We start from the raw sequence: 12790 nt of genomic DNA, 5'->3' as shown, positions 1-12790 counted from the left end.
GCAGGCAACTTGGAAATGACCGGGAATTCTCCGAGCTTGTTACTGATTTCCCTACATCCCGAGGTGTTTCCATCTCCATCCCTGCCCTCCACCCCACTGATTCCTTTTAGGGTTTCCTGGTTTGCATCCTGAACAAGGAGCCATCCCTGCTTTTCCCAAAGTTTAGGTGGGTGTTTGAGGGACCCAAGGAAGAGCAGATGGGGGATCCAGGGAAGGGAAGACAGGGGATCCAGGGATGGGAAATTGGGGAATTCAGGGAAGATGAGGGATTCAGGGCAGGGAAGATGAGGGATTCAGGAAAGGGAAGATGGGGGATCCAGGGAGGGGAAGATGAGGGATTCACGGATGGGAAAATGAGGGATTCACGGATGGGAAAATGGGGGATTCAGGGAAGGGAAAATGGGGGATTCGGGGATGGGAAGATGAGGGATTCACGGATGGGAAATTGGGGAATTCAGGGAAGATGGGGGATTCACAGAAGGGAAGATGGGGGATCCAGGGAGGGGAAGACGGGGGATCCAGGGAGGGGAAGATGGGGGATTCAAGGATGGGAAAATGGGGGATTCAGGGAAGGGAAGACGGGGGATTCAGGGATGGGAAGACGGGGGATTCAGGGATGGGAGGATGGGGGTTTCAGGGATGGGAGGATGGGGGATTCAGGGATGGGAGGATGGGGGATTCAGGGATGGGAAGACGGGGGATTCAGGGATGGGAAGATGGGGTGATCCAGGGAGGGGGAATTGGGGAATTCAGGGAAGGGAAGATGAGGGATTCAAGGAAGGGAAGATGGGGGATTCGGGGATGGGAGGATGGGGGTTTCAGGGATGGGAGGATGGGGGATTCAGGATGGGAAGATGGGGGATTCAGAGATGGGAAGATGGGGGATTCAGGGATGGGAAAACGGGAGATTCAGGGATGGGAAGATGGGGGATTCGGGGATGGGAAGATGGGGGATTCGGGGATGGGAAGATGGGGGATTCGGGGATGGGAGGATGGGGGATTCAGGATGGGAAGACGGGGGATTCAGAGATGGGAAGATGGGGGATTCAGGGATGGGAAAACGGAGGATTCAGGGATGGGAAGATGGGGGATTCAGGGATGGGAAGATGGAGGATTCGGGGATGGGAGGATGGGGGTTTCAGGGATGGGAGGATGGGGGATTCAGGGATGGGAAGACGGGGGATTCAGGGATGGGAGAACGGGGGATTCAGGGATGGGAAGACGGGGGATTCAGGGAAGAGCAGGGGCTGATCCCTTTATTTCACACTTCCTTTTCCCATGCCAAGGGCTTTATCCCGAGTTTGCCGATTATCGGGAGCCAATCCCAGGGAACATCCATGGGCTTCTCCCGTGGAGCCGAGGCACCGCTGAGCTCTGCTCCTTGACAGCTCAGCCTGGATTAAGGAGCCGTTAATCCCGAGGGGGGGATTTGCGAGGAGAGCTCCAGGACGTGATCCCTTGTAAACAGCTCATTAAGGACTTTACATCTCCCAGGATTTTTCCCTCTGGCTTTTCCCTCCCACACTCCCGGTTAATTACCTCTGTCCCAGGCGTTGTAAGAGGATCCCGAGGCCATCCCCACGATATTTTTAAGCCTCCCCAGCTGCCAGCCCATTTGAAGGTCTCGTTTTAAGCCTGGTTTATCCTTGGCCTTCATAACTTTGCATAACCTGTGGCTGGAATTCCCTGCTGTTCCCACTGGGATAGGAGAGAGACACGGAGCTGCTCCCAGGGCTGGAGCCCCTCTGCTCTGGAGCGAGGCTGGGAGAGCTGGGAATGATCCCCTGGAGAAGGGAAGGACACAGGGAGAGCTCCGAGCCCCTTGCAGGGCCTAAAGGGGCTCCAGGAGAGCTGCAGAGGGACTGGGGACAAGGCCTGGAGGGACAGGACACAGGGAATGGCTTCCCAGTGCCAGAGGGCAGGGCTGGATGGGAGATTGGGAATTGGGAATTGCTGGCTGGGAGGGTGGGGAGGGGCTGGGCTGGAATTGCCAGAGCAGCTGGGGCTGCCCCTGGATCCCTGGCAGTGCCCAAGGCCAGGTGGGGGCAACCTGGGATAGCGGGAGGTGTCCCATTTTCTGATCCATGGTTGGAACCAGTTGGCTTTTAACCTTCCCACCCAAACCATTCCGTGATTCCAGGACAAAATGGAGAATCCAGCAATTTTCACTCACATCCTGCATCCCTCTGGTGTCACAGCAGGGCTGGGAATTTTGTCCTTGCCCTGCTGAAGCTGCCTGGACTTTTCCATCCCTGCATTTTCCTCTCCTGGAAGGAGCTTCTGAGTTTTTCTAGGCACAGGCAGGCTGCCTGCAGTGGGAATAATGTGTTTTATGGAATTTAACTGCCTTTTCATAAACACTCCCTGGGATCCAGGAGCTCCCAGCAGAGCCTCATTCCCAAAATCCGCTAAAACAACATCGAGGGCAAAAGAGAGCAGGAAACAGTTGGGGGAAATGGGATAAATGCCGTGAAAGTTTCTTTTCCTCCTGTTTTAATGAGGAATAGGTGGGGATATTGCCCGGCTCCAACCGCTTCCCATCCCACCTCTCCGTTTTTCCCCCCACTAGGATTTCCTTCCATGGGATTCTGGGGAATTCCTGCTATGCTAAGCGCTCTCCTGGTATGGAAAAGAGGAATCCCGGGGGATTTTTGTTTGCAAACATTCCCGGGCTGTTGGAATAATGTTCCAGTGATGGATTTCTGCTGGGCGTGGAAAATGCCTGGCACAGCAGCAATTCCGTGTGCAATCCCGTGTGTTTCTCCGTGCTTTGGACTATTCCAACACGAGCTGAAAGGATGATGTTTTTTCAGGAATATCCTATGGAATAACCAGGCCTTTACCGGGAAATTTAACGGCTTTGCCTGGAATAAGGAAAGCCAACATGATCCCATCCGGGATGCGGGAAGAGCAGCTTCAAATTGGGAATAGAGACAGCTGGATGCACTTTTATCCGGAAGAACGAGGCTGGGAAGGAATTCCAGGTCCTGGTCTGTCCCAGGACAAGGTGACTCTGCAGTGCTTCCTTTCCATTTCCAGGGATATTTTCCGGCTGTTCGTGTGATGGGACCCAAGAGCTGAGTTGTGGGATGAACCATTCCCAGCATAGGAAGGGCCATGGGGGAATGGGATCCTCCAGAACCTGCAGCCCTTGGAATGTGGAGATATCCCAAATCCCAGCGAGAAAGGCAGAGCTCTGTCTCCTAATTTAGCATCAATTCCCATTCTGGGCTTGATTCCCCGAGAAAATTCCGACTTCAGCAGGTCTTGGATTGGCCCGTTTGGGAATCACCGGGAAAACCACATCCAGCTAGAGCTGGAAAAAACCCCTGGATGAATCAAATCAACCTCGGGGTGGAGCTGGGATGGCTCCAAGGCACTCCAAGATGCACCGGTGGAGGTTCTGGAAGATCATTCCCCATCTCCCATCTCTCCCTGGCGGTGGAAGAAGTTGAGCTGGAATATTCCTAACCCCGGGAACAAAAGTGGGTCCTGATGCACCTGGATGGCCCCGATTGGATCTCCTTTCCTTTCTCCTCTGCTTTTCCAAGGGATGAGGGAAAAATCCCTACTCTGTGTTCATTCCAGGCCTCTCTGCTCCTGCAGGAAGCAGAGTCCTAATTTCATAAATCGTTATCCCAGTCTGGAATGCTGTTCCGTGAGAAAACCTGGATCCCACGGATCCCGGGGAACCTGGACCAGTGGCAGCCCCCCTGGGTGTACTGGTACCAGTCCCTGCCCCACTGGGCCCAGCCCCTCGGCTTGTGGAGCTTGGCATGTGGGATTCAGAGTTGTCCCGGTCTGGAATGCTGTTCCATGAGAAAACCTGGATCCCACGGATGAAAACTTCCCAGGGAACCTGGACCTGCCTGGTACCAGTCCCTGCCCCACTGCACCATGACTTGGGTGGTCAGGAACTGGAAAATCCTGGAATAACCTCGGGATTGGTTCATTGTCCTCGGCAGCCTCTCCACGGAAAGCTCCTTCCCATGAGGTCACCTTGATTCCCGAGCCCAGCTCGGCTTCAGGATCACCAGATCCTTGGGATCAGATGACAGGAATTGCTCCCACTGCATCCCAAACTCTGCCTCTCATCGGAGAAAAGCGTCTGGAATGCTCGGTCCTTGAGTTCCACAGGGATGGGATTCCACGGCAGGGATACAATAAACCTGGAAAGATTTTGGCAGCTCCGCAGCTCCTGCCAGAAATCCCTGCTCCGACTGCTTTTGGGATGGCTGCCTCGGGACAATCCTAATCAAACCCAGCTGGCCCCGACTATATTTAGGGATCTTTATTTGGGGATTGGTGCTTTTTGGGGTTTTTTTCCTTCTGTTTCATCCCTACGGCCATAAGGAATTTCCAACCAAGGGTTTGGATCAGGTAATGGGAACAAGGGCTGGATAAAGGGCTGGAAACCCAATGGAAGGGCCTGAAATCCCAAAAAACTGACCAGAGGCTGTGGGGATTTATTTGTTATAGGGTTGAGACCGGAAAGGAAAGCCCCAAATTTTCACAGCTGTGGGATTAGTTCTGATTCCCAGTGGGAATTTTAGCATCCTGAGCAACCATCCAATCCCAAGGCAGGAATAATGACATCCCTGCTTCTTCTGACAGCAGCTTACGTAAACTCGGCTTAAAGCTTCCCAGCAGGCCCAAGTTTTCCATCGGACAGATTCCAGCAGCCGGGATTCATCCGAACACGGAGTTTTTCCAGACATTTCGGCAGGAAGATGAAGTGCAGGTTAAGTTCTTCTCACGACCACGGGGAACAGAGTTTCGTGTGCCCTGAAGCATGGAGAGGGAGTTTTTATAAGGATAGGCAGTGATGGGATAAGTGGGAATGGCTTTAAACTGAAGGAGAGCGGGTTTCGATGGATTTTGGGAAGGAATTCCTTGCTCCGAGGGTGGTGAGGCCCCGGCACAGCTGCCCAGGGAAGCTCTGATGCTCTTTCCCAGCCATCCACACTCTGCCAATGACAGCGTTTTGGTTTCTTGGCAAAGCCGGAGGGGCGGGACTGGCAGATCCATTGGAAAAGAGCCCCAGGGATCATTGATGCCGGGCAAATCAACGAACCCCATCCATCTGGGAATAACAATGGATTGTGGGGATGCGGGGAGAGTCGTGGAGAGGTGTTCTCCGTGTGAAGGGAATCCATCGTTATCCCTGATGTCCTTGGGCCAGAGGAGAAGGTTTGAATTCTCCCTGGGGAGGTCAGGGATCCTCACCGGCTTCCCTGGGGAAAGATGCACATTAAGGAGAACGGACTCAGAGAATTCCAGCATGGCTTGGGTTGGAAAAGACCTTAAGGATCATCCAATTCCATCCCATTCCATGGGCAGGGACACCTCCCACTGTCCCAGGCTGCTCCAGCCTGGCCTTGGGCACTGCCAGGGATCCAGGGGCAGCCCCAGCTGCTCTGGCAATTCCAGCCCAGCCCCTCCCCACCCTCCCAGCCAGCAATTCCCAATTCCCAATCTCCCATCCAGCCCTGCCCTCTGGCACTGGGAAGCCATTCCCTGTGTCCTGTCCCTCCAGGCCTTGTCCCCAGTCCCTCTGCAGCTCTCCTGGAGCCCCTTTAGGCCCTGCAAGGGGCTCGGAGCTCTCCCTGTGTCCTTCCCTTCTCCAGGGGAACATTCCCAGTTTTCCCAGCCTTTCCTCACAGGAAAGCTGCTCCATCCCTCGGCTCACCCTGCTCAAACAGAGCTGGCTCATGACAAGCAGCTTTCCAGCTCCCATAAATCTTTGCCTTTCTTTTCCCAAGTGAAATTCCATGGATGTTAAAGGTGGATCAGCTGAGCCACCACACACCTCGTGCAGGCTTTAATCCCTGGATACATATCCAAGTCTTATTCCAGCTCCTGGAGTCTGGATGGGGGAAATCTCTCCTGGAAGAAAGGGGAAAGAGAGGGTGAAAATATATTTAAAAAGGGGGAAAGGATGGATTTTGAGGGACAATGGGATTTTAATGGGATGTCAAGACTAAAATGCCGTATTTGGTGAAGGCCTTTTCAAAAAGACCCCGAGATCCTTCAGAAATGAGGGGAATAAAGGAATAACAGGAGAAGGAGGGAACTGAGGCAGAGAAAGAAAAGAAACGTGAAGTTCAGCCTGGGGCAAATGCCGGGTGTGAATTCCCGAGGGAACACGGGATCACATTCCCGGTTTTCAGGCTGAGCTGTGTCTGTCCCCGATGGATCCAGGGACACCTTTGGATGTTCCCTTTGACCCCTGATCCTGCTCCCAGAGCTCCGCTCTTTTCACACCTCCCAGGCTTCTCCAGCCAAGCCGGGTGGAGCATTCCCAGGATTTCAGGAGCGCTGCCCTCAGTCCTTGATCCCAGGACATTCCTGGCATTCTTGCATGTCCATTGTTCCCGAGCTGGCGGCTCAGATTGGGTTACAGCCCCACAGGGAAGGGCGGGAGCGTCACAACCAGAGCCCAGATTCCACTCCAGGAAAAAGGCAGGGGAGTATTTTGGGAAGTGACACCGATGTTCCACCTGTGGCATCCCAAAAAAAGGCTCCGTGCTCCCTTTGGATCTCCCCTCTCCTTGTTAAAACACGGAAAGGCATCAACACCAAGGGAATTGCGGACATTTGCTCTTAGGACATTCCTGCAGGGTTTTCCCCATTCCCTTTCCCACCTCTTCCCACTTATATTTCGGCTTCACTTTGATGTTTTATTCCTATGTTTTCCAAAGTTATAAAATTCCTTTTTCCCTCCCCATGTCTAACTGTAATAATTGGAATTGGAATAACTGGAATAACTGGAATTGCGGTTCCTGCTGCGACCTCAAGGAAATCCCAGGATTCAAAGCACAATAAAAAATGATGGCAAGGTGCAAATTCCTGGGATCATCACTGCAAAGTGATCCAAGTTTCTGGATATGGCTGGAATTCAAATATCTCTGGTGACAAAAGCAGGAGGAGAAAAAAGAGGAGCAGGGCTGGATCCAGAGGTTTGGTGGGTTTTTAGTGCTCAAATCCAAGCAGGAATTGAGCTCCAGGCTGCCCCATCCCTGGAAATGTTCCAGGTTGGACACTGGGGGTTGGAGCAGCCTGGGATAGCGGGAGGTGTCCCTGCCACCGGCAGGGCTGGGAATGGGATCATCCTCAAGGTCCCTTGAAACCATCCAGGTTGCTCCAAAGTCCATCCAGCATTTCCAGGGATGAGGAGACCACAACCTCTCCGGAGCCCCAGTTCCAGTGGCTCTGACATCCAGAGCCATCCCTGTCTCCCAACATTTCCAGGAGGACCTGGATAATTTTCCGAAGAGAATAAAAGTCCGGACTTGAAAGAAATAGGTTATCATGAAGTCTGCAAAAATAATTGTTAATTCATCCTTTTCATTATTTAATTCATCCTTTTAATTATTTAATTCATCTTTTTCCCTTCCCCAAAACCCCTGAAGGATCCCATTGATTTTTTTTTCCAGGCTTTTGGAATTTTTTCCTGGCTTTGCAGCAGTAGGATGCCAAAAGCAGTTCCCTTCTGCTCCTTGTCCCGTGGTGCCTCCACATCCCAGGATCCATCAGAAGCTCATTTTCCATTCAATCCCTCCGTGGGGAGGAGCACGGAGAGGGAATCCTTGGACTTTGCTCCTTGGCGTCTTTAATGTTACATTTTCCATGGAAAAGGTAATTGGGAGTCTCATTTTTAATCCTCCTTTTGTTGTCCCAGTGAGGAGCCAATATGTGCTGTCCCGATGCCAAAAGTCGGGAAGGGATGGATTGTGGCAGACGATCTCCGATCCTGCTCCACACCCACGGCCGGGATAAAGCAGCGTTTTCCCCTCGGAGCTTTGGAAGAGGCTGATGCAGAGCAGCTGAAGAGCTGGGCCAAAGGCAGGAGCTGCCTCTTTTGGGAGCTGGAATTCCCATAGGGAGCAGGGAGAACGTTGGTCAAACACCCCATGGAATTCGGGAGCAGCAATTTTCCTCCTGGTGGAAATTCCCGGTTTTCCCTTCATTTCTGGGCCTCCCTGCAGCTCCTCAGGAGACCAAGCCCCTCTCATTGTCCCCCCTCATCCCTTTTTCCATGTGGATCCAACACCTTCCCTTCTCCCTTCCCTTCTTATCCTGTTTTAACCACTCCGGTGTTGGGGCACGGATGGAAAAACCAGGAAGATCTGGCAAAAAATCGGGAGAAAAATTGAGATTTCTTCTGAATTCCCCATCTGGTTTTCCTCCTTTTTATTTCTTTTTTCTTTAAATTATTTTCCTTTTATTTTTAGGGTATTTTGGATTCTTCTTCCAGAGTGATCTTGGAAATGCCAAAGCCTTTTGGAAAGCCTGGAGTTTCTGTTTTTAGCCGGGTGAGGAGCAGATGTGGTTTGGAGCTGGTTTTCCTCATCCAACATCTGTCAAGAACATCTGGGCTTGAAGAAGCCCAAAAAATCCTCATTTTCGGGTCGCAAATCTTCTAAAAATGCTTTTTTTATACCCTCTGGGGAAGGCCTCCAGCTGTGGCCATCTCCCAATTCCAAGGGCACAATTCCTTAGTGGGAAAAGTTGCACAACGACTTTGGGTTGGAATGGGAACGTCTCTGACGTGTCGAGCTCTGCTTTAAAGACGCCTGGAGAACTTCCAGGGATGTTTTGGAAGTGAGAATTGGAGTTCAAAATCCCAAATTAATTTGATTTTTTAATTTTGAACAGAAATCCCCAAATATTCCAGAGGGGGAGAAGTCAAACACCCGGAAACTGATTCATTTTTGTCCCAAACAATTGGATTTTAATAGCCCACAACAATATTCCATGGAAATCGGCCACTTCTCCCAAGTCTCCGTTTTCCTTGGGAAAAGGGGGTTCACATTCCCGCTCCAGTCTCCTTTACCTGAGGGGGAATGAGGCAAAATGCAGGAAAAGGAGGAAAAAGTGGGAGATAATCTCGTCCAGGTCCCTTTTCCATGCAATGTGGCTCCCGATATTTTGAGGTCCTTTCCAACCTGGGCTGTTCCCTGATTCCAGCGGACATCCCAGCATTCCATTCCATGCGCCAGCCTGACTTACCATGGCAGCATTCCCAAATTTCAACGATCCAGATTTTGGCTGGAATGTGTTGTTTTTCTCTTCAATCCTCGTTTTCTGGTCCTTAAATCCGGTTGGTTTTGGGTCTGTTTTGGGGTTTTGTGGGAAATGTCTCGCTGAGTCCTGGGGAAACTTATCCTGCCCTGAGGAATTTCAGACAATTCCCAACTTCTCCTGTGGGATTCTGGAATAACTTCGTGGCACAGAAAAGTTGAGGAGGAATCTCCACCCCTTGCCCTGTGGGAAAAGGGATTCTGGGGCAAGTTTGGGGTTTTTTGGGAGCTGCTGGGATTCCAGGGAACCTCCTGGGAAAGATGGATGAGGGATTTAGGGAAAGATGTGGCTGTTTGCAGAAGGATTTGCAGGGCATTGGAATATCTCGAATCCATGGAATTGCTCCAAGCAGGGGCTCAGTGCCTGCAGGGATTAAAAATCCCTCCGGTGCTTCCCCGGTTTGGGTGGATTTTGGGTGTTGATATAAAGATGAAATGAAGGAATCTCGGAATCCTGGAATGGTTTGGCTTGGAAAGGATCATCAGACCATCCACTTCCAATCCCTGGGCTCCAAGGACTTGGGCACTTCCAGGGATCCAGGGGCAGCCACAGCTTCTCTGGGAAATCTGTGCCAGGGCCTCGGCACCCTCCTAAGGAAGGATTTCTTCCCAAATCCCATCCATCCCTGCCCTCCAACTGTTCCATGTGAAATCCACCTGATGGGCTCAGATCCTCACCAATGAACTGCCCGGAAATCCATGGAATTGCCCTGGGTTTGGAAGAGGAACTGGCAGCAGGAGGCTGAATCAAATCTCAAAGGATTTAACCAGGATTTTTGAGCCAGAATTCTCCAATCCGAGCAGAAATTACTTCCCATAAAATGTCAGAATATGGGAATTGTTTTGATGTTTATGGACATGCGAAGGATTTTTCCAAATATTCTTTATTATAAACATAAAAAATTACATGGATACAATCCTGGATAATCCGGAACTTTGCCTGAAAATCCAACTGCGGTGATTCCCAGCCCTTTTCCTGGACCATCTTCCCTTTTATTTCTTTTGAGTAGGAAAAAAGTTGAGGGGGGAAAAATCCCAAACCAACCCCCCCAATGCCCAAGCATGGCTGATTTATGGGATTCGGGAGTGAAGGGGATCTGATTTGTGGGATTTGGGAGAGAAGGGGATCTGATTTATGGGATTTGGGAGTGAAGGGGATCTGATTTGTGGGATTTGGGAGAGAAGGGGATCTGATTTGTGGGATTTGGGAGAGAAGGGGATCTGATTTATGGGATTCAGGAGAGAAGGGGATCTGATTTATGGGATTTGGGAGAGAAGGGGATCTGATTTGTGGGATTTGGGAGTGAAGGGGATCTGATTTGTGGGATTTGGGAGAGAAGGGGATCTGATTTATGGGATTCGGGAGTGAAGGGGATCTGATTTATGGGATTCGGGAGAGAAGGGGATCTGATTTATGGGATTTGGGAGAGAAGGGGATCTGATTTGTGGGATTTGGGAGTGAAGGGGATCTGATTTGTGGGATTTGGGAGAGAAGGGGATCTGATTTGTGGGATTTGGGAGAGAAGGGGATCTGATTTGTGGGATTCGGGAGTGAAGGGGATCTGATTTATGGGATTTGGGAGTGAAGGGGATCTGATTTATGGGATTTGGGAGAGAAGGGGATCTGATTTGTGGGATTTGGGAGAGAAGGGGATCTGATTTGTGGGATTTGGGAGAGAAGGGGATCTGATTTGTGGGATTTGGGAGAGAAGGGGATCTGATTTATGGGATTTGGGAGTGAAGGGGATCTGATTTGTGGGATTTGGGAGAGAAGGGGATCTGATTTGTGGGATTTGGGAGAGAAGGGGATCTGATTTGTGGGATTCGGGAGTGAAGGGGATCTGATTTATGGGATTCGGGAGTGAAGGGGATCTGATTTGTGGGATTTGGGAGAGAAGGGGATCTGATTTGTGGGATTTGGGAGTGAAGGGGATCTGATTTGTGGGATTTGGGAGAGAAGGGGATCTGATTTGTGGGATTTGGGAGTGAAGGGGATCTGATTTGTGGGATTTGGGAGAGAAGGGGATCTGATTTGTGGGATTTGGGAGAGAAGGGGATCTGATTTGTGGGATTTGGGAGTGAAGATGATCTGATTTGTGGGATTTGGGAGTGAAGGGGATCTGATTTGTGGGATTTGGGAGAGAAGGGGATCTGATTTGTGGGATTTGGGAGAGAAGGGGATCTGATTTGTGGGATTTGGGAGTGAAGATGATCTGATTTATGGGATTCGGGAGTGAAGGGGATCTGATTTGTGGGATTTGGGAGAGAAGGGGATCTGATTTATGGGATTTGGGAGAGAAGGGGATCTGATTTGTGGGATTCGGGAGAGAAGGGGCTCCGTCTCTCCCGGTTTTTCTGGGCTCTTCTTATCTGGCAGAGGTGCAGGTGACGATCCCAAGCTGCTGCTGAGATCCTGCCGGCATCTTAATGGCCTGGTATTTTCCAGGGCTGTTTTCCATTCGGGAATGTGACCTGGTGGCTTTTTAAATGTGGAAAACCACTCGGGCTGGGGCCTGCTCCAGCTCTGTCCCTGTGGCTGCATCTGATCCCAGATCCCAAATTAATTTTCACTGGAATTTTGCTGCTCTAAATGAGCAGAATCCCGAATTTCCTGCATCTGTGCTGATTCCAGAGGTGTGGATTGAGGAGTTTCAGGTGAACGTGGTGACACAAATCCCTGGGGTTTCTTGGGATCTGTAAAAGCTCCCCCAGTTCTCCAGGCACGACTCATTTCAATGCAGGAATTAATGAGGGAAAACTTTCCCAGGACATGAAAACAAGGAATTTTTCTGTTATTTCTGATATTTTCCCCAATCTCTGGGAGTTTTCCAGGCCAGGCTGGAATTCCCTGGTCTCATGGGAGGTGTCCGTTGGCATGGGATAAGATGATCCTCCAGGTCCCTTCCAAGCCAAACCATTCCGTGGATTCAGTGATCCCGTGGTTCTGTTTCTTCCCAGGAAAATCTCCGGCTTTCAGGGATCCCTCTGATCAGCAGAATCATCGGGAGCTTTCCTGTCTGAATTCCCGTTGGGACAGAAAATGGGAAAACGGGAAACAGAAACCTGCAGGAAAACCTTTCCTGCGAGGCTTTGCCATCGGAAGGAAACCCGGGAAGAGGGGGGATCCAGCCGGGAGCAGAGCCAGGAAAAGCGGATTAAAGGGATTTGGATTGTGAATATCCAGGATGACGTCAAAAGGAACCCCAAGAGATTTATGATCCAAGTGATATTTATTGGAATTCCAGCCTGGATCCCCCCCCCAGCCACACTGTGATTTGGCGGCAGGTTGCTTTTTTCCAGGGAATGGTGGTTTTTGGGATAATAAAAGTGATCCAAGGAATGTTCCAGTGCCCCTGTGACAAAAGGTCCTCCTGGCATAGAAAAATGACCTGGAAATGGAAAATATCCTGGGAAAACGACATAAATCCAGGAATTATTCCCTGCATTTTACTTGGGGGAGGTGTGATCCAATCCAAGTAAGTCTGGGATTAGGGAAGCCTCAAATGGACGCTCTTATCTCAGTCCTTGCCACAGGAATTTGGCACTCGAGTCCCTAAAAAGGCCTGGAAAATATCAGCCCTGAGGATGCACTTCCAGCGCCGCCCCTTCCCTGCGTGGCTGCATTTTCCCTGCTCCTGGATGCCTTTTCCTCAAAGCAATCCCGGTTCCTGGGCCCCTTCCCAGGAGAAGGGCAGCGTGTGATCCGA

This window comes from Corvus hawaiiensis, chromosome 1 (genome assembly GCF_020740725.1).
Source record: "Corvus hawaiiensis isolate bCorHaw1 chromosome 1, bCorHaw1.pri.cur, whole genome shotgun sequence".
NCBI classification, from domain to species: Eukaryota; Metazoa; Chordata; class Aves; order Passeriformes; family Corvidae; genus Corvus; species Corvus hawaiiensis.
Note: the sequence above shows the minus strand (reverse complement) of the source record.